This window comes from Daktulosphaira vitifoliae, unplaced genomic scaffold, assembly GCF_025091365.1.
Source record: "Daktulosphaira vitifoliae isolate Bord-2020 unplaced genomic scaffold, ASM2509136v1 Scaffold_3, whole genome shotgun sequence".
In the NCBI taxonomy this organism is placed as follows: Eukaryota; Metazoa; Arthropoda; class Insecta; order Hemiptera; family Phylloxeridae; genus Daktulosphaira; species Daktulosphaira vitifoliae.
This window is the reverse complement of record NW_026099574.1, coordinates 409,639-428,624: the sequence shown is the minus strand read 5'-3', so window position 1 is coordinate 428,624 and position 18,986 is coordinate 409,639. Positions and strand designations below refer to the sequence as shown.

The 18,986-nt window shown below is 31.3% G+C and overlaps 1 protein-coding gene across 1 annotated transcript in view; it reads right to left on the bottom strand.

Annotated features, from left to right (window-relative positions):
* LOC126903128 (uncharacterized) overlaps positions 1-18,986 on the bottom strand; it is a 120,613-nt gene that overhangs the window by 88,464 nt on the left and 13,163 nt on the right. The gene's annotated exons all lie outside the window — the stretch shown is intronic.

The window sequence follows — 18,986 nt, the reverse complement described above, 5'->3', positions numbered from 1 at the left end:
CAGACACAAAAAAAAAAAATAAAAAAAAAAACACATCATAGTAAAATTAATACCTTCTCAGCTTCGCATCGAAGCTAAAAACAATTGTTTGCAACGCACTCGACGAAAAATCACTACCGCGACGGACGAAAATTAACCAACCCAACCAAACTTCTGTCGTTTGACTAGGCGGTCAGTTGGCGACAACACGGCTGGCCTTTAGAATAGGGGTCAACAAATTTTACTACCCAGTGCCGGAAATTATTAAGAATAGTTTGAATCATCATATATCATAAGGTGACAATGTAGGTGGTAAGCAGTGCAAATGACATTCAAGATAGGAAAGGAGCGGGGTGAATGTACACACAAATGCCGTCCATGAACCGGTTCGAAGTAGTACACAGCTGACTATCTCGCACGCGCACAAACAAATCACAACACCTTATCATGATTATTTAACTGATAAACGCCGTCGCAGTACACATTCGGCTCAACCAAGAGAATTCAGAACACAAATATATACATATACAAATAGACAAAAAATAAACAGATACTTTTTGTCACGTTACATAATGAATTATAAAATAATATTATTTATTGACCCCAAATGTTTGTTACTTAAAATACGATCTCATATGTAATTGGTAGATATATTCTAAGTAATATTTGAGGGGGGTTAAAACCTTCCCCGAAATACTTTTCAACTTACATAATACAATGTATAAAAGTAATATAATGTGGTAATTTCTTATTAGGTTGAGTTATAACTATCTCGTTTATGAATATTTTTTTCAAGAGATCATCAAAAAGCTATTCAAAAAAACCTCGAATATCAAAAACTTCCATTTTTTTTTTTTCGGTTTTTAAAGGCCATTGAGGCCCATTACCGCAACACAAATTTGCTTCCATCTGTCTCTGTCTTGTGCTATTGTTTCTCCATCCCGTATTCCGATCTCTGCTAAGTTCTTCTCCACTTTGTCGATCCACCTTTGTTTCGGCCTGCCAAGTGGTCTTTTCCCCTGGGGTTTCCATTTTAAAACTTCTTTCATAAGACCATTTGACCTCCACACATGACCGGCCCATGCCATTCTCCTATTTTTTAATACTGCTACTATGTCTGGCTCTTTATATAACTGTTGTATTTCTATATTGTTTCTTTTCTCATATTGTTGTGTCATGTTATTCATTTTTGGCCCAAATATTCTTCTTAATATTCTTCTTTCGAATATTGCTAATTTGTCTTCGTCTCCATTTGTTGTTGGCCATGTTTCACACGCATATAGAAGGACTGGTCTGATAATTACCTTGTATATTGTGATTTTTGATTTGAGTGATACCTGTTTTGATTTTAGTATACTCGTTACTCCGTAATAGCATTTATTTGCTGCAGTTAGTCTTATTTTAATTTCATCGTGATTATTATTTTTGCTATTTATTGTAACACCCAGGTATTTAAAATTTTGTACTCTTTCAAATTTATAATTCTCAACTTCTAAATTTTCCTCATGATTTTCTCGCCTAGATATTACCATATATTTGGTTTTCCCTTCGTTTATTTGTAATCCAATGTCTTTGCTGTTTATTATTAGTTCTTTGGTTCCTGCTTTGACTTCTTGACTGTCTGATCCCAATATGATAATATCATCTGCGTACGCTAGTACTCCGCATTGTCTTCTGTTCTCTTCCAAGTTTACCCCACCATATTTTTCCTGAGTTTTTCTAACTACCATTTCTAAAGCTATATTAAAGAGTATTGGGGATAGGGCATCTCCCTGTCGAAGTCCAGTCTTAACTTCAAATTCATCTGATATATGCTGATTGAATCTAACTTTACATCTGGTTTTATTCATACATAATTTGATCATTTTCACTATCTTAGCTGGTATCCCAAAGGTTACAAGTGTGTCCCATAGTACTTCTCTATTAATTGAATCATAAGCTTGTTTATAATCAATAAATAGTAGATGTAGATCATTGTCGAATTCATAATGTTTCTCAACTAGTTGTTTAACAGTGAAAATGTGATCTATGGTGGATTTACCACTCATAAAACCACATTGGTATTCCCCAATGATATCTTTTATGTAAGGTTTTATTCTATTTAGTATGAGACCTGACAATACTTTGTACATTGTATTTAGCAACGATATTCCTCGGTAATTTTGGTATCTTGATCTGTCTCCCTTTTTATAAATTGGACATATTATTGCTAATTGCCATTCTTTTGGTATTTCTTCTTTATGCCATACATCTCTGATTAATTTCCCTACTTCTCTTATTAGTTCCTCACCACCATACTTTAAGAGTTCTGAAGCTAAGCCATCTTCACCTGGCGATTTATTGTTTTTAAGTGTGTTTATGGTCATTCTAACTTCGTCGTCCGTTGGTTCTATGTCTTCAGGTTCTGCTGTATAGTACTCAATTTGCGTATGATCTTGGTGCGTTTGTGGGTTGAGTAGTTCCTTGAACACTTTCCCAAACTGTTTTGCAATTTCTTCTCCTTCTGTTACAAGTTCTCCATTTTCTTCTTTCATTATTTCTGTTCTGGGGTTATACCCCGTTTTTAATTCTTTTGTTTGTTTGAAGAAGAGTTTCGGGTTCGTCCTGTTGTCTTCAATCTGTTTTATTCTTTCCTTTTCCCATAATCGTTTTTCCCCTCTTATTATACGTTTAGCTTCTCTAAGCTTCTGGGCAAAATTGTTATTTTTTTCTGTGTTTGGGTTTGTAAGCATCAATGATCTCGCTTTATCCCTTTCTTCAATTGCGCTTTGACACTTATCGTTAAACCATTTATGCTTTTGTACTTTTTTCTTTTTTCCTATGTGTTCCAAAGCAGTTGTTTTTATTATTCCCTCTAATTTTTTCCATCGGGTTTCAATATTTTCTGCCTCTATTCCGTCCTTTAATTTGTCCTTTAGTTTATTTTTGTATTCTTTTAACATTTCAGAGTTTTTTATGTTATCTATATCAACTTTTTCTTCTATTATTATTCTTTTTCTCCATTTACGAGGTAGTTTAATTTGTATTTTAGCTTTAACTAAGAAGTGATCAGACTGAGCAGACACTCCACGAAGGCTCCTGACATCTTCTATAATATTGTTTATCTTCATATCTGTCATGATATGATCAATTTGGTTTTTGGTACTACCTCCGGGTGAGACCCATGTTTCTTTATGGATGTTTTTGTGTGGGAAACACGTGCTACTTATCCTTAGTCCTTTAGAGATTGCAAAGTTAATTAGCCGGTTTCCATTTTCATTAGAGTGAGTATGGAGGCTTTCTTTTCCTATTGTTGGTCTATACATTTCTTCTTTTCCAATTTTAGCGTTGAAATCTCCAAGGATAATCTTCGGTTGGCTTTTGGCAATTGATTCAAATATCGTGTTCAGGTCTTCATAAAAAGCTTCTTTCTCGTCTTGTTGCTTGTCTTCTGTAGGTGCATAGCCATTTATCAGTATTAAATTCATATGTTTACATTCAACTTGGATATAACATAGTCTGTCATTATACGGCTCAAATCTTTTTATGTATGGTAAGTATTCATTGCTAACAATAAATCCTACTCCTCGCTCATGTCTTTGTCCACCACTATAAAAGATAGTATGTTTCTTTGATTTTAAGTTTCCTTCTCCTGTCCATCTAACTTCTTGAATTGCTGCTATTGCAATTCCATATCGTTCTAAATTAGCTTCTACAACTGTTAGTGCGCCCGCTATGTACAGCGATCGCACATTCCAGGTTCCGAGATTAAACTTATCCAAATAATTTTTCATCCGAGGCTTGGTTTTGTGTTGTTCTGGAACCCATGTTTTTTTTCTTGTGTGAGGTGGTTAGCCTCACGCCAAACCCCCATTAATGGATGGCCCAACGGGTTGGGGGATTTCTCCCCTCTCCTTGCTGGAATCGTTCGCCTGGAACTTTCCACCAGCAAGGGGCTATTGCGATACTTTAGTACCGGGCGATGGGAGCGCCAATTTCCCTACGCCACATCAAAAACTTCCATACTATACAAAATACAATATTTTATTCCATATGAATTTTTATGTGACTTATTACTATAGATTAATAAAATTAACAATTCATATTATTTTATTCTAAATAAGTATTTTTTTAAAACCTAGAATAATATATAATGTTTACAATTATATTTCACGACAAAAATGTTTAATTAAAATAATGCAGTTTTAGTCTTGAATAAATTTCGTCTTTTGCTTGTGTTTGAGCTATTAGATGGCGTTGTTACTTATATTATGTTATAATAAAGTCAGTTAGTGAAATGCTTTACTCGTAGTAACATTGATGATCTTTTATAAATTAAGAATAAGTATTCGGTAAAATTCAATCGGCGGAAGTGTGCCTAGCATTTCAGGTTATGTAATATTGGCAAAATCAGTTAAATTAAATACAGGTAATCATTTATGGTATAAGGTATTATACGGTACACTATCATTTGTAACGGTATCGGTGATAGTACGGCGGCTCGGAACTGATAACATCGGTGTTAACAGTGTTAATTCAAAACAACGGACTTTTAGAGAATGAATAGTATTATTAAATATAATTTCGAAAATCATGGATAATCAAGAAGTAGATGCTCAGACTCTCATTGAATATAGAGACTTAGTAAAAAAGAGAGGTGTTTTAAAATCATTCATAACTCATGTTCGCAAATTTTTTAATGGTATTGATGCGGATAAAACCAAAAATTTTGTGTCTCAACTGCAAATGAGATTATCTAATTTTGAGAAGACTATTCACGAATTTACAGAAATTCAAAATGCTATTGATATGCTCGAAATCCCAGAATTGGTCAATGAACGAGAATCATTCGAGTTTAATTATTATTCATTAGTTGCAGATATTGAATCCTATTTAAAAGGGTGCAGTGAAAAAACTAATGGCAATAATGAAAAGTCACCGTCAGATAAAGGTAATAGTACTAATAATATTACTATTAAAAACATTAGGTTGCCCCAAATAGATATTCCAAAATTTGATGTTATGATAATTGGAAATCTTTTAAAAATAACTTTGAATCAATTGTTGGTAACTGTGATCAAATTTCCAATACAGAAAAGTTTCATCATTTACGATCATCGTTGATTGGTAAAGCATTAAAAACCATCGAAGGCTTAAGTATTACTGACGCTAACTATATTATTGCATGGGAACGTCTTACTGAAAGATTTAATAATATAAGAATAATAATCCAACAGCATTTGTCAAATTTAGTTAATCTATCTTCAGCTAAAGCATCATTGTACGTTGCTACACGCAATGTATATGATGTACTAACCGTAAATTTAGAGGCTCTTAAAAACTTGGATGAACCTGTAGAATCATGGGGTTCTTTAATTATCTTCTTAATAAGTAGCAAATTTGATTTTTCATTGCAAAGAAATTGGGAGAGTCAATGTGTACCTAACAAAATACCATCAGTAAGTAAATTGCTTTCATTTTTAAAGAAGAAGAGTGAAGTTCTTGAAGCATTAATTACAAATCATTCATTAAATAAACATTACCTGCAGAAGGGTACCAATGTATATACATCAACAGAACAAAATCAATAAATGTCTCGGATTAAACCATATAAGTCAAAGGTGTTATAAAAGGTCATGTAATATATGATAATAATCACCATAGTTTATTACATAAATATAAAGGTTCAATTACAGCAATAGTTCAACAAAGGGGAAATATAGATGAAGGTATTACTTTTCACAGTCAAGAAGTAACTATAAATCATTGTACACAAGCCAACTGTGACACTGAAGTCTTGTTATCAACTGCAAGGGCAATAGTAACAAATGAAAGTCAAAGTTTGGTTGGTAGATTATTATTAGATAGTGCTAGTCAATCCAATTTTATAACAGAAGATTTTAGAAAAAGGTTAAAACTTACAAAATATAGTACTAAGGTAATGGTTAACGGTAGACCGGGGTTCGATTCCCCGCCGGGGAGCCAGTTGTCAGAGTATATACTCAAGTGCCGCGCACACAAAACAAAAATAAGGTAGACGACACAAGTTCGAGGTTAATTTGAAAAGGCGTCGAGCCGTTTATTAGAATAAGATTATAAAAGTAAACGAAACAGAAAATAATACTGATACAAAGATTTCACAATATGAAAACAAATGCTGATGCTTTAGACAAGTGTATATTACAAGCGGTTCGAGAATCGGACGACGGTACGTTTGGTGGTGTCACAAAGATGACTGACTGGACGTATTATTGCGGCGGGGTATTCGATGCTAGGCATTTGTTGGACTTTACACCACGACGATAACGCGTGTGTGTAACGGTCCGGTTTACAGTGAGGCGGTGGCTGAGAAGGACCGCGGGGTGTCAACGTGTGACAACGCCGTGGCCGTGTCAAAATGATCAAGTGACCTAAGCACTATTTACTACAGCTATAACTTTAAAATCATTGATATCGAATTTTTCAATACAAGTTTCATGTTTGGTTGTTCCTAATATCACTAAATATCTACCAAACAATTCAATTTATCTTTGATGCATCTCGTAAAACGTTTAATGGTATATCATTGAATGATACACTACTTGTTGGTTCTACTATTCAACCTGAACTGATGTCAATATTGTTGCAGTCCAGACAATGGCCTATAGCAATTACAGCTGATATAGAGAAAATGTATCGTTAAGAAACAGTCAATAGTGTAGATAGGTAGTATCAATACATATTATGGAGAAGTGATGTAAATGAACCAATTAAAAATTATGAATTAAATACTACTGTTACTTATCGTCTAGCTTCAGCTTCATTATTAGCAATAAGAGCTATGCAACAATTGGCAATAGACGCAGATGATAAATTGCATGTAGCTAAATATTCAGTTATGCATGAATTCTATATTGATGATTTACTGAGTAGTGCTCAAACAAATGAAGAAGCTTTTAAAAAGTATGAACAACTTAATCAATTATTAAATCAATGTAGATTTAAACTTAGAAAGTGGGTATCAAATAGCAGTACATTTATGAATACAATATCAAAAGAAAATTCTCTTGATGATCATCACATTGCAGTGGATGATACAATTAAAATAGTAGGATTATATTAGGATCCTATTCAAGACCAGTTCAAGTTAACAGCTATGTCAACCAACCAACCAGTTTTGACTAAGCGCATTATGCTTTCTATTATCTCCCGGTTATTCGATCCGTTAGGACTGGTTGGTCCTACAATAACAAGAGCAAAAATATTATTACAGCAACTATGGTATATTAAACTTGAATGGGATGATGTTGTACCACAACCACTAAGTACTGAATGGTCAAAGTACTTGCTAGAACTAAGAGAAATTCAAAGTATTACAAATCCAAGGTGTGCTATCAATCAAGGAAAAGAATATCAACTTATTGGATTTTGTGATGCTTCTATAGCGGCATATGGTGCATGTGTCTACATACGCATTTGTAGTAGTAAACCAACTACTCACCTACTCTATTCTAAATCATGAGTTACTTCTATTAAAACTCTCAATATACCAGAATTAGAATTATGTGCTGCTGTACTACTTGCTCGTTTGATGGATTATGTAAAAAAATCGTTAGATATTAATTTCAATTGTGTACTATATTTTTCAGACTCCATGTGCAAAAACAACCAGTGTTCATCCAAAACAGAGTAAACATTATTAAAAGTTTGTCAACAGCATCATCATGGAGATATGTGGCTGGAAAGGTAAATCCTGCTGATCTCATTTCTAGAGGATGTTCAGCCACACAACTACGTGAGTCAAGTGTGTGGTGGACTGGACCATTATTTGTGAATCAAATACAAGAAGAGTGGCATTATCAAGGTTGGTCTGCAGCACAGTCTCCAAAAGTCAGTACACTATATCAAAATTCAACACAAGATGGTGAAATTCAACTATAGAATTTATTTAGTCGGTATTTTAATTCAAATGTGTTAATCAGAGTGATGTCATTCATACTACGTTTCATCCATAATATTAGAAACCAAACAAATAAAAGGACTAAATTTTTAACAACGTTTGAAATTCAAAAAGCAGAGAAAAAACTCATTAAATTGGTACAAATTGATGCATTTAAAAGGGATTTTGAATTACTAAAACCACCAAATCCTTTATACTATGGTCGATTTAAAACATTAAATCCTTTTTTAGATGAAGACAGAATAATTCATGTAGGAGGTCGTATACAACATGCTCAAGTTGTTTATGCTACCAAACATCCATATTTATTACCAAATAGTCATCCATTTACACAAGCTTTAGTTGAGACTACACACAGAACTCATTGGTCCTAATACATTATTATCTATTTTACGTTTGCGTTGTTGGATTATATGCGGAAAAAGTATTTGTCGTAAAACGGTGAGAAATTGTGTTATTTGAGTTAAGGCTAGACCACCTGCAGCGTATATTATAATGGGTGATCTTCCACGTGACAGAGTTAATATGTCAAGAGTTTTTCTTAATGTCGGCGTTGATTTTTGTGGACCATTTCAATTAAAGAAAATATTAAAACGTGGTTATCATACTAGTAAATGTTATGTTTCTGTTTTTATTTGTTTAACTGTAAAGGCTATTCATCTGGAGCTAGTAAAAATTTAAGTACAGATGCATTCATTGGAGCACTCCAGTAGTTCATGGCCCGGAGAGGAAGACATTGAAAATGTATAGTGACAATGCTACGAATTTTACTGGTGCTAATAATACATTTATTAAATTAACTTAATTAATAAATTCATTGTTATATATATATTAGGGTGGCCCTCAAAAATCGAATGTCATTTTTTTTTTACGCTACCCCTTAATTTTTTTTTAATTGTCAAAAAAATGAGCTGTGCAAAATTTGGGACCGATCCGTTAAGGTTAACCCGTGCCCCCGAGCCTATTAAGTTGAGTCGAAGAGTCAAATTTAATAGAAATAACTGATCTATGTCTCGTAAATTCTTTTTCTCTTAACTTAGAATTATAAAACTAAAACTCAAGTAAAGCAAATTTTACAAGAAATTCAAAAATAATAACTTCAATGTTGTTTTCTCAATAAATAGCCCACAAAAACACAATATACAGTAAAAAAACATGTAAAAGTCTTAAAATACGTTATAACTGATTTTGTTGATTTTTAATTATTTATTTTCATTTAATTTTTTGGAAAACGCAAATTCGTTTAAAAAAAGATTCTAGAAGTTTAATTTTTTATGCCAAGTACGATAATTATATTAGATTTATTATTTTATGGACAGTTAATTAATGATTAATTACAAACCTAACAGTTTAATTTAATTGTTATTAATAATTTTTAATTTTTTTTTTTTTAAATAATAACTAAAAAAAATTTTAACAATAATTAAATTATATTATTATAATACATTTTTTGATAATGTACTTTTTTTACAATTAGGAAATTTTTCCGATGATTACTTACTATTTGTAAAACGTATTGTTTCTGTTCTTCATTTGTAGTTAATATATTAATGTAGTCTTAGATTAATTTAATGCCACGCTAGGCTGTATCATTAATGACTCGTAATTTACTTATAGTATTTAAAGCATTTATGTAACTGTTGTTCGCACTCCAAAATGATGGATCAATTTTCAAAAAATCAGTGTTCAGATTAAATAGTTGTAAATTTGATGGTAACTTACTACCAGTTATTTCGTGGGAATAATTACCAATAAGATAAATATTAGTTCGTAATACTTTAAAAGACGCTAAAAGTATTGTACATTTGTGATTAAAACGTATCATTTAATATATAATAATAAACAGGTAAAATATATTTAACGTGTTCACAAATTGTCTGCTGCATTTATACGACACAAATTATGTCAGTTGTCGAAAATAACTCAAATATTCTTATCTTTAATAATAATATAATTGGTACTATCTTAAAGTAATTCAGTAAACCAAAATTGATATATTGATACGACAAAATGTAATAATACAATCAATTTTGTTAAATTTGTAATTAATCATTAATTAACTGTCCATAAAATAATAAATCTAATATAATTATCGTACTTGGCATAAAAAATTAAACTTCTAGATTCTTTTTTTAAACGAAAATGCGTTTTCCAAAAAATAAAATGAAAATAAATAATTAAAAATCAACAAAATCAGTTATAACGTATTTTAAGTCTTTCGCATGTTTTTTACTGTATGTAGTGTTTTTGTGGGCTACTTATTGAGAAAACAACATTGAAGTTATTATTTTTGAATTTCTTGTAAAATTTCCTTTACTTGAGTTTTACTTTTATAATTCTAAGTTAAGAGAAAAAAAAGTTATGAGACATAGATCAGTTATTTCTATTAAATTTGACTCTTCGACTCAACTTAATAGGCCCGGGGGCACGGGTTAACCTTAACGGATCGGTCCCAAATTTTGCACAGCTCATTTTTTTGACCATTAAAAAAAAATTAAGGGGTAGCGTAAAAAAAAAAAAGACATTCGATTTTTGAGGGCCACCCTAATNTGACAATCAATTTTTGAGGGCCACCCTAATAAATATATATTAATAATATATAAATATAAATAGTACTTATCTCAAAAAAAATACAATAATTTATATATTTTTCAAAAAGTTATAGCATTATAAAGTTAAGAATATAAAAAAGAATTTTTTTACAAAAATCGTTTTTTTTTTATTAACTTTGATGTCTGTTTTCACCACGAAGACAAAATAAAGTCCAAAATTTTTTTTTTCTATAATTAAGTATATTAAATTAGCTTTAATTTAAGATATATATAAAAGTGTCAGTATTTCCGGAACACTTTCAAAAGATAAGTTGAAAAAGTTAATTTTTTGTGAAAAATTTGTCATTTTGAATCCCTCCCTATGGGCAGGTAAAGGGTTAAATTTATAAAAAAAATACATCAACAGTAGACTTATGAAAAAATGTCTGAAAAATTGGTTAACTTGTTTGATTTAATTCAATGGAATTCAGAAGAAGACGGTTTAGGTTTAATAAATAAATTGTTCGCATTCGGCGTATTAAAAAATAAAGGCCATTGTCCAAATGGACATGACATTACGTTGTTAAAAGACACCAGTGTCATTGACAATTACAAGTGGAAATCTAGACATAAGATCACACAAAATAAAAAAAAATCATCCACTTGTAATTATAGGTACGTAAAAATTTATAAAATTTATAATAACACACTAACCAAAAATTGTATCTTCAGTGTTTCAATTAGAAACTGTACTTTCTTTCATCGGTCCCAATTAACCACATGACGCCATGATCACAAATAAAAAAAAATTAGGAGAGTCCGGAATTATTGTAGTAATCGACGAATCCAAATTTGGACGTCGAAAATACCATCGTGGCCACCAAGTAGAGGGTCAATGGGTGTTCGGTGGGTACGAAAGAGAGAGCGGAAATTGTTTTTTAATACCTGTTGAGAATAGGACATCGGAAACATTAATAACGTTGATTGAAGACTGGATACTCCCAGGAACAACAATCATCTCCGATTGTTGGAAGGTATACACTAGAGAGAGCAAAAAAATAGCAAACTCACTTTTTTTTTCATTTTAGGCATATAATAGGTTAACCGAACATGGTTATAACCATTTAAAAGTCAACCACTCAATAAATTTCGTTGATCCCGAGCGCTCTCAAATACCATAAAAAGCACTTGGCGTCATGCAAAAGTTTCTTTACCAAATTACAGAAGAAAAAAAGAATTCTATGGTGGTTTGTTGGGGCCAGGGGCACTAAATATTATAGTGCGTACCCGAACCGGCTAATTGCACCAATACCGATCAGACTGCGTCGTGTGATGTATGTAAATAGAATCACTGGTGGTGGGAGGGTTCGCCTGCGCAGCAACCAGTGATCTATGTAGTGAAATATGTGTTAGTGTGTAATTGTTTTGTGTGTACTTAATTAATTAAATAAATAAATATTTCAAAAAAAACTTTATAATAATTAATAATAATATTTTCAATGATTAATGAATGTTAATTTCAATAAGAATAAACAATAATAATAAATAATAACTTCAATAATACTAAACAATAATTAATAAATGATAATTTGTGTTTGGTTTGAAAACTGTTCTTAATTTGAATTTTTGTGCGATTCTTGATATGCGGTCGGTAATTCTCTGTATTTACGGCAGTATTAATGTTCCTTTCTTTTCATCTTTATTATTTTCGTCATCCATGATACGCGTTGCATTTTTTCTTTTCTCTGCTTTTTTAATTGCCTTATTAATATTTTTAATTGTGTACCCATTATTCTTTAGTACTTGTCGTAAGTACAGCTGACAGCTCTTGTTGCCATTGTGTGTAATAATCCCATTTTCTGTGAGGGGCAATGGTGTGAATCGGCATGTAAATATCTATCTGTATGTGTACTTTTTCTATACACTCCTGTGCTGTTTTTTTACCATTACATCTAGGAATGGCAATTTTCCGTTTTCCTCAGTTTCCATTGTGAACTGTATATTGGCGTGTATGCTGTTTAAGTGTTGCAGGAAAGATTGTAGTTTGTCCTCACCGTGTTGCCATAAAACGAATGTGTCATCTACATATCGCAACAACATTTTTGGTTTTTGAGTATACGTTCTCATTGCTTCCGCTTCAAACCATTCCATAAATATGTTGGCAAATACTGGTGCTAGTCTTGATCCCATTGCCATTCCATCAGTTTGTTCGTAGATAGTATCTTGGTATGTGAAAACTGTTGTTTTGGTGCATATTTCCAATAAGCTTTGTAGTTTTTCATCTATCCATTTTTTCTCTTTTATAATATTCAGTGTGTCCCTCACTGGCACCATCGTAAATAACGAAACAACATCGAAGCTGACGAGAATGTCTCGTTCTTCCCAATTTGCTTGTTGTAGTTTTTCCACAAAGTCCGTCGAGTTTTTCACATAAGAAGACGTTTTTCCTGTGTTAGTTTTCAGAATTCTTGCTAAGTGACCTTCTAAGTTATATGTAGGCGAGTTTATGGCACTGACTATAGGTCTGAGCGGCACATCATTCTTGTGTATTTTTGGGACTCCGTATATTCTTGGTAATCTTGGAACTGTCACTAGTAGTTGTTTTCGTTCTTTTCCATCTAGTATTGCTTTCTTTGTTTCATCATTAACTAGTTTGATTATTCGGTTCAGTGGATTTCTTTTAATGATTTTATACGGTCCTTCTTCCAGTAATTTCTTCATCTTGTTATTATATTCTGTGGTTTTCATGATTACTGTTGCGTTCCCTTTATCTGCTCTAAGTATTATGACATTGTTGTCGTTCCTTAAATTTTTGAGTGCAGTTAACTCATCTTTGTTGTAGTTTTGTTTCGGTAAGATTGGTTCTCTTAGAATTTTGCAACTTTCCTGCCTGATGATTTCTTTCTCATGGTCTTCAAAATGGTATAGCGAGTTTTCTATATTGCTTATAATGTCCTCCTTTGGGATTTTCTTTGGAACTAACGAAAAATTAAAACCTTTTTCCAGAATAATTAGTTCATTATTAGTAAATTCCTTGTCAGTTAAATTGACAACTGTAGTTTTCTTGTTGGAGTTGTGGTTTGGCTTTTCTTTATTCTGGATTTTCCCTTCAAGCCTTTTGAATTTTTTTACTTGTTTGTTTTTCGTTTTTATGTACACTTTAGTTTAGTTCAGTTTGTTTTTTACTTCAGTTAGGTCATTATCAATGTTAGCCAGTTTCCTTCTGATGCACATGATTTCATTCCGTAATAGTTTTTGACTGGCCATTTCTAAAATTCTTCTCTTCTATTTAGATGTTATCAATTTTATAAAAGCAGACTGTTATCCAGATAAGCCGCCAGTATAGTTGCAGCCACCGACTAGCAACCATCACTCTGAAGATGGACTCTGCAATGAGTCCGAAACGTCAGAACTCAACTGTAAACATGGATATATCCTCAAGCACTTCAAGCAACAAGACAATCCATGAAAGTTTTAACACACATCATAGTAAAATTAATACCTTCTCCGCTTCGCATCGAAGCTAAAATAACTTAGAGAAATATTTAACAAACGCTTACTGTTTAATTATATTATATTACACACGTTTCAGATATAAATAAATTATTTGTCATTTAAAAATCATTCTTCACCATGAAAAATTCTATTATTATAATAGTCATTATTTTTTACTCTGGTGTTATATTAAATACAAAGTGTCAATCCTAATGTTAAGTATAATCAACAATATTAACGTTATATAAAATGTCAAAATTATTTTTATACATATCCTCTGTAATAATTTTATATTTTATGCTGTCTTATCAATAAACAATAAGATTGTAAAAATGAGTATACATAATATAAGAATTGCAAAAATTCATAAATAATTGTACTTTCAATTACCTATTCGGTTCACTTGCCCACTTTGTTTCCCAATAAATCTTATATCATTGAAAAGCCCACAAAATTTGCTATAAGAAAAACATAATTTCTAGGTGTACAAATGATGGGAACGTGCCCCCCCATGATGTTTTATACATAAGTATATTGATATATCGTAAACCATGGTATCTGTTCACATAAAATAAATTTTTTAAGTCGCTTGGCCACGTTGTTGGTGACTAAATCTTATACCAATAAAAAGCCCACAAAAATTGCTATTAGAAAAACTTAATTTCAAGGTGTACAAGTGATGGGAACATACCCCCCATGAAGTTTTATACACGAGGATATTGATATATCGTAAATCGTCGTATATGTTCACGGAAATTAATTTTTTAAGTCACTGGCCCATGTTGTTTGTGACTAAATCTTATACCATTGAAAAGATGAAATATTTCAAAAATACATTTTGTTTATAAACGTTGAAGTCTGACCAAATACAAAATAAAGCATACAGTAATATAGTGATTTCTATCAATTACTTTTAATTCAAAATTATAAAATAGAAAACCCCTTGATAATAGCGAGTGCTGCAAATTAATATTCATAATTAACCAATATGGTTACTTATCAGTTAATTTCAGGTGCTAAATTCACAGACATTTTGTGGTCCACCAACTTCTTATCACTAACAAATATTGGTTACCCTTCGGTTAACGATATTTTATAGAGTATAACGCTTTTTCTAACCGATAGATGTAGACACATAATATCAAAAAGCATATATTAAACGCATTCACTAATCATACACACAACAAAGATCTGACGGCCAGTGGGAGTATAAATACGCTTACTATCGTATACACCGCCGTACCAACTCGGATAATTGTGAACGACCACTGCATTTAACAACTTAGTATTTGATATTATATTATAGAGTTTTTTATAAGCTTTCAGAAAATGTATAGAAAATATCTGGACTCGTCTCGGAACATTCAATAATTCGCAAATTACTGTGGCCGACTTGATGCGTTTATTTGAAATTACAATATTTTTTTAATGCAAATTTTTATTGCTTATCAATATAGTGTTGGCAGTACTGTATTGTTTTGTGTCATCTAGAGAGCAGTGTATTATCGTATGACTTGAAATAGCTTTTATATAGAGCAATATTATATTTTTACATATCAGTATCGGTTAAGCTGTTAATTATAGGTATTGCCTTGATCTACACTCTTTTCTATTATATTTAAAATAATTAATTCGTGGACTTTTTAACATTATTTCTGACGATTTTTATTTTAATTGTTTTTTTTTTAAACTTTTTAATTGGTTTGCTACGTTACTTCGTACAATTATGTAAGTGTTTTATGTGGTATAATTTTTCTGAATTCGTTTTAATGTTATAAATATATGAATAAACATTAAGTTATAATATTATAAGATTTTACTTTAATGTTTATAATNTAACGCGTATCCAATATTTACGGTTGAACGTGTGAAGCTATAGTGCACTACCGTATATATATATATATATATTTCGTTATTAAATATTTAACACGGTGTTCCGCTAAGTCCAGCGAGACGACTTCTATCAATAATTAAGTTAATACAAGTTCACACCAATTACCGGTCTTTAACAGATATATATCCTTACTATAAATCGTTCGGTCAAAAAAAAAGAGATAAATTTGCAAACGCAATTGGTCGCAACCACCACTAATAGACCGACTCAAAAAAATAACTAAACGAACCACAGAAAATAAACGTTCAGCACAAGTAAAATATATCGACCAGTTAAGGTGACCGTCCTAAACGCAACAGACCGCAATATCGGTAATCCATATTCGGCGGTGGCCTTATCTCAGTGTCAAGGGCGGGGTGACGACCGATGACAACCGATTGTCATATTAATAGCTGGACGGCTGATATCGAGAGAGACACGGGTGAGCGCCAGCCTAGAGCAAAAGGCGGTGCCGTGTCAAGTTTTAATATTATAAGATTTTACTTTAATGTTTATAATATGTTATGTATTAATAATGATGAAATTCATGCTTTTTTATATAATTATATTCTCTATTTTTCAAATTTAAACCTTTTATTTACATAAAAATGATGGGAATTTAATATAATTAAGCTAAAAAACTTAATGGTATTTGAGTTAGCTTAATAATGGTATTTTGAGACAATCAATAGAAAATAACTATTCAATAATTATATAAAATTTTAACATCATTATTAAATCTTCCTTTTGTCAGAAAATCCAATTTTACTTTAATTACTATATATTAACTTTATATCAATATTTATATATCTTTAAAAAAATAAGAATTTATGTAATATGCTTCTTATTTTTGTTAATATTGTACATTTAAATTTCATAAAATTAATTGTATATATATTTTTTTCTGATTCAGATATTGTGTGTTTTAGTGTAGCTGACCAATTTTTTTATACTTAATTGATATAAACTAATTTAAATAAACTCTTTTTTAATTTTTTTTTTTTTCATTATTAATTTTATTTTTATTTTTAATTTTTTTATTAAATTATAGTTTTTTTATTTAATTTTGTATAAAAATTGTATAAATTTTTTTCTTTTGTCAAGTAGCATTAACAATTTTGTGTCTAAGCATTAAAGTTGCATAGATAATCTTGTGTCTTTAGGCATTAACGTTTCATTGACAATTTTGTGTCTTTAAGCATTTAGTTGCTTTTACTAGTTGACGTTTCAATTTAACTTAGAAATTTATTAAGACATAAGTATGTCTCTAAAATATAAAATAAATGAAATTGCTCACTATATATGCACTGAATTTCCTGATTTTGATCTAAATAATGTATCACTTGATAGTATATGTGTAACAAATGTTTGTAATATATTTTTAAACAATAATAGAGGTAACGATTTGTTGCAGTCGGTATCCTGCCGCACTCGCGGGGTGTTGTAATATTAGAAAAGAAAAACACAACACGTTAATGGTTCTAGTGAACGTGAAAATATTTTATTGGCGTCGACAACACAATATATATATATATATATATATATATATACGTTATATTCGGTAACAGAAAGTAACAAACCAATAATGACAAAATCAATGTAAATCTATATAAAAGCACAATGACCGTAATTGTATGTTCGGCGTTGTTGAGTAGACGACTCATGATCTGATCAGTCAGGCGTCACGGAGATTACTTAACGTATATTTGCGGCGGATCGTAGATGGACGTGCGGCACTTGCTGGACTTTGTACCGTGGCGTATCGCACGCGGTGTTAGTCAGTCAAACAACCATATGCACGTAGTAGGGCGGCGGCTGATAAAGGTGTCACGGGTCGCGGGCTCCGTGTATAGAGAACGACGCGGGACCGTGTCAGATTGATTGTTAAGAAAGCTGTTGTAAATGCATTAAAAAATAAAAATTCAGATTTGCACAAAAAAATTGAATTAATTAGATGTGGTAAAGAAATAAATATTTCATCCAAGTGGTTTATTAGATACATCTAATGTGCCTAGCTCCCGGTTTCCTAAAACGTATTCCACCTGGAGGCACACCACCAAGATAAATGATTGATAAGTCTAAAAGCTCGCGGTAGTCATCACGGGGCATTGTTTTTGAAATGGCAGTTGTGAGTGACGTTAAAATTTCATTTTTATTTTTAAAGATTTTTTGTATTTTTGGACTACTTATGCCTGGAACAAAATTTTCAGTATTTATTTCTGATCAATTACCTTTAAACCTTTTGAACAAAGGTATGTCTGGTCCTGATACTTTAAATTTACATTTAGTAAAAACTGCTGCTAGGATAATTTCGAAAACGTGATGTCGACATCCAAAGTACAACACTTCTCTTTCCAACTTCTGTTCTAGTATTGTACAAGCTCCTTTTAATCTACCAGTGATAGCCGCTGTTGTGTCAAAGCAAAAAGCTTGAACATTTTCTTTTAAGTTCCATACTTCTAATGTATCGTATAAAGCTGACGCTATTTCATTTCCAGTTGCATCTGGTATTTCTGGAACCCCTAGTAGCTGTTCAATGTTTGTACTTGTTCCAATTATAGACAACCTTTCTACTGGTTTACCGGTTAAATTATGTAGTAATTTAGTATCCCAATGTAGAGTCATTACTTGAGTGTTAAGCTTACTAAAATTGTCTTTTATTTTTTCTGTGTATACTTTTCGAAAATTACTACGCTGTCTTCTTATAGACGTTCGATTAATCACAAAAGTCGACGGATCTAGAGAAACAGCTTCCATAAAACTATAAATAAACTTAATCATAACATCTCCTTACCTCTTATCTATATGTATATATTCAAATTGAATTATTATGTTAAATCAAAATAAATCTATAGTAAGAAAATTAAAAAAAAAAATTATCAGAAAAAATCAGTTATTTTTATTTGTTTTCCTAATTTAACCCAAAAGGGTTCACTTAATGAAAATTTGCATTATAATATATTTTTTAGTAAAAATGACTTACNTATAATATATTTTTTAGTAAAAATGACTTACTACAACATTAATAATATGTCCTTCTTTTGTACGATTGATTTTTGTATAGATATTGACAAAAACAAAAAAATGAGCAATTTTCGTAAAATGTAAGTTGACTGAGCGCAATGCTCGATAATTAATTTACCAAAAAAAGAACAATTATTTTGTCTTTAATATAACCTCATACCTGTGA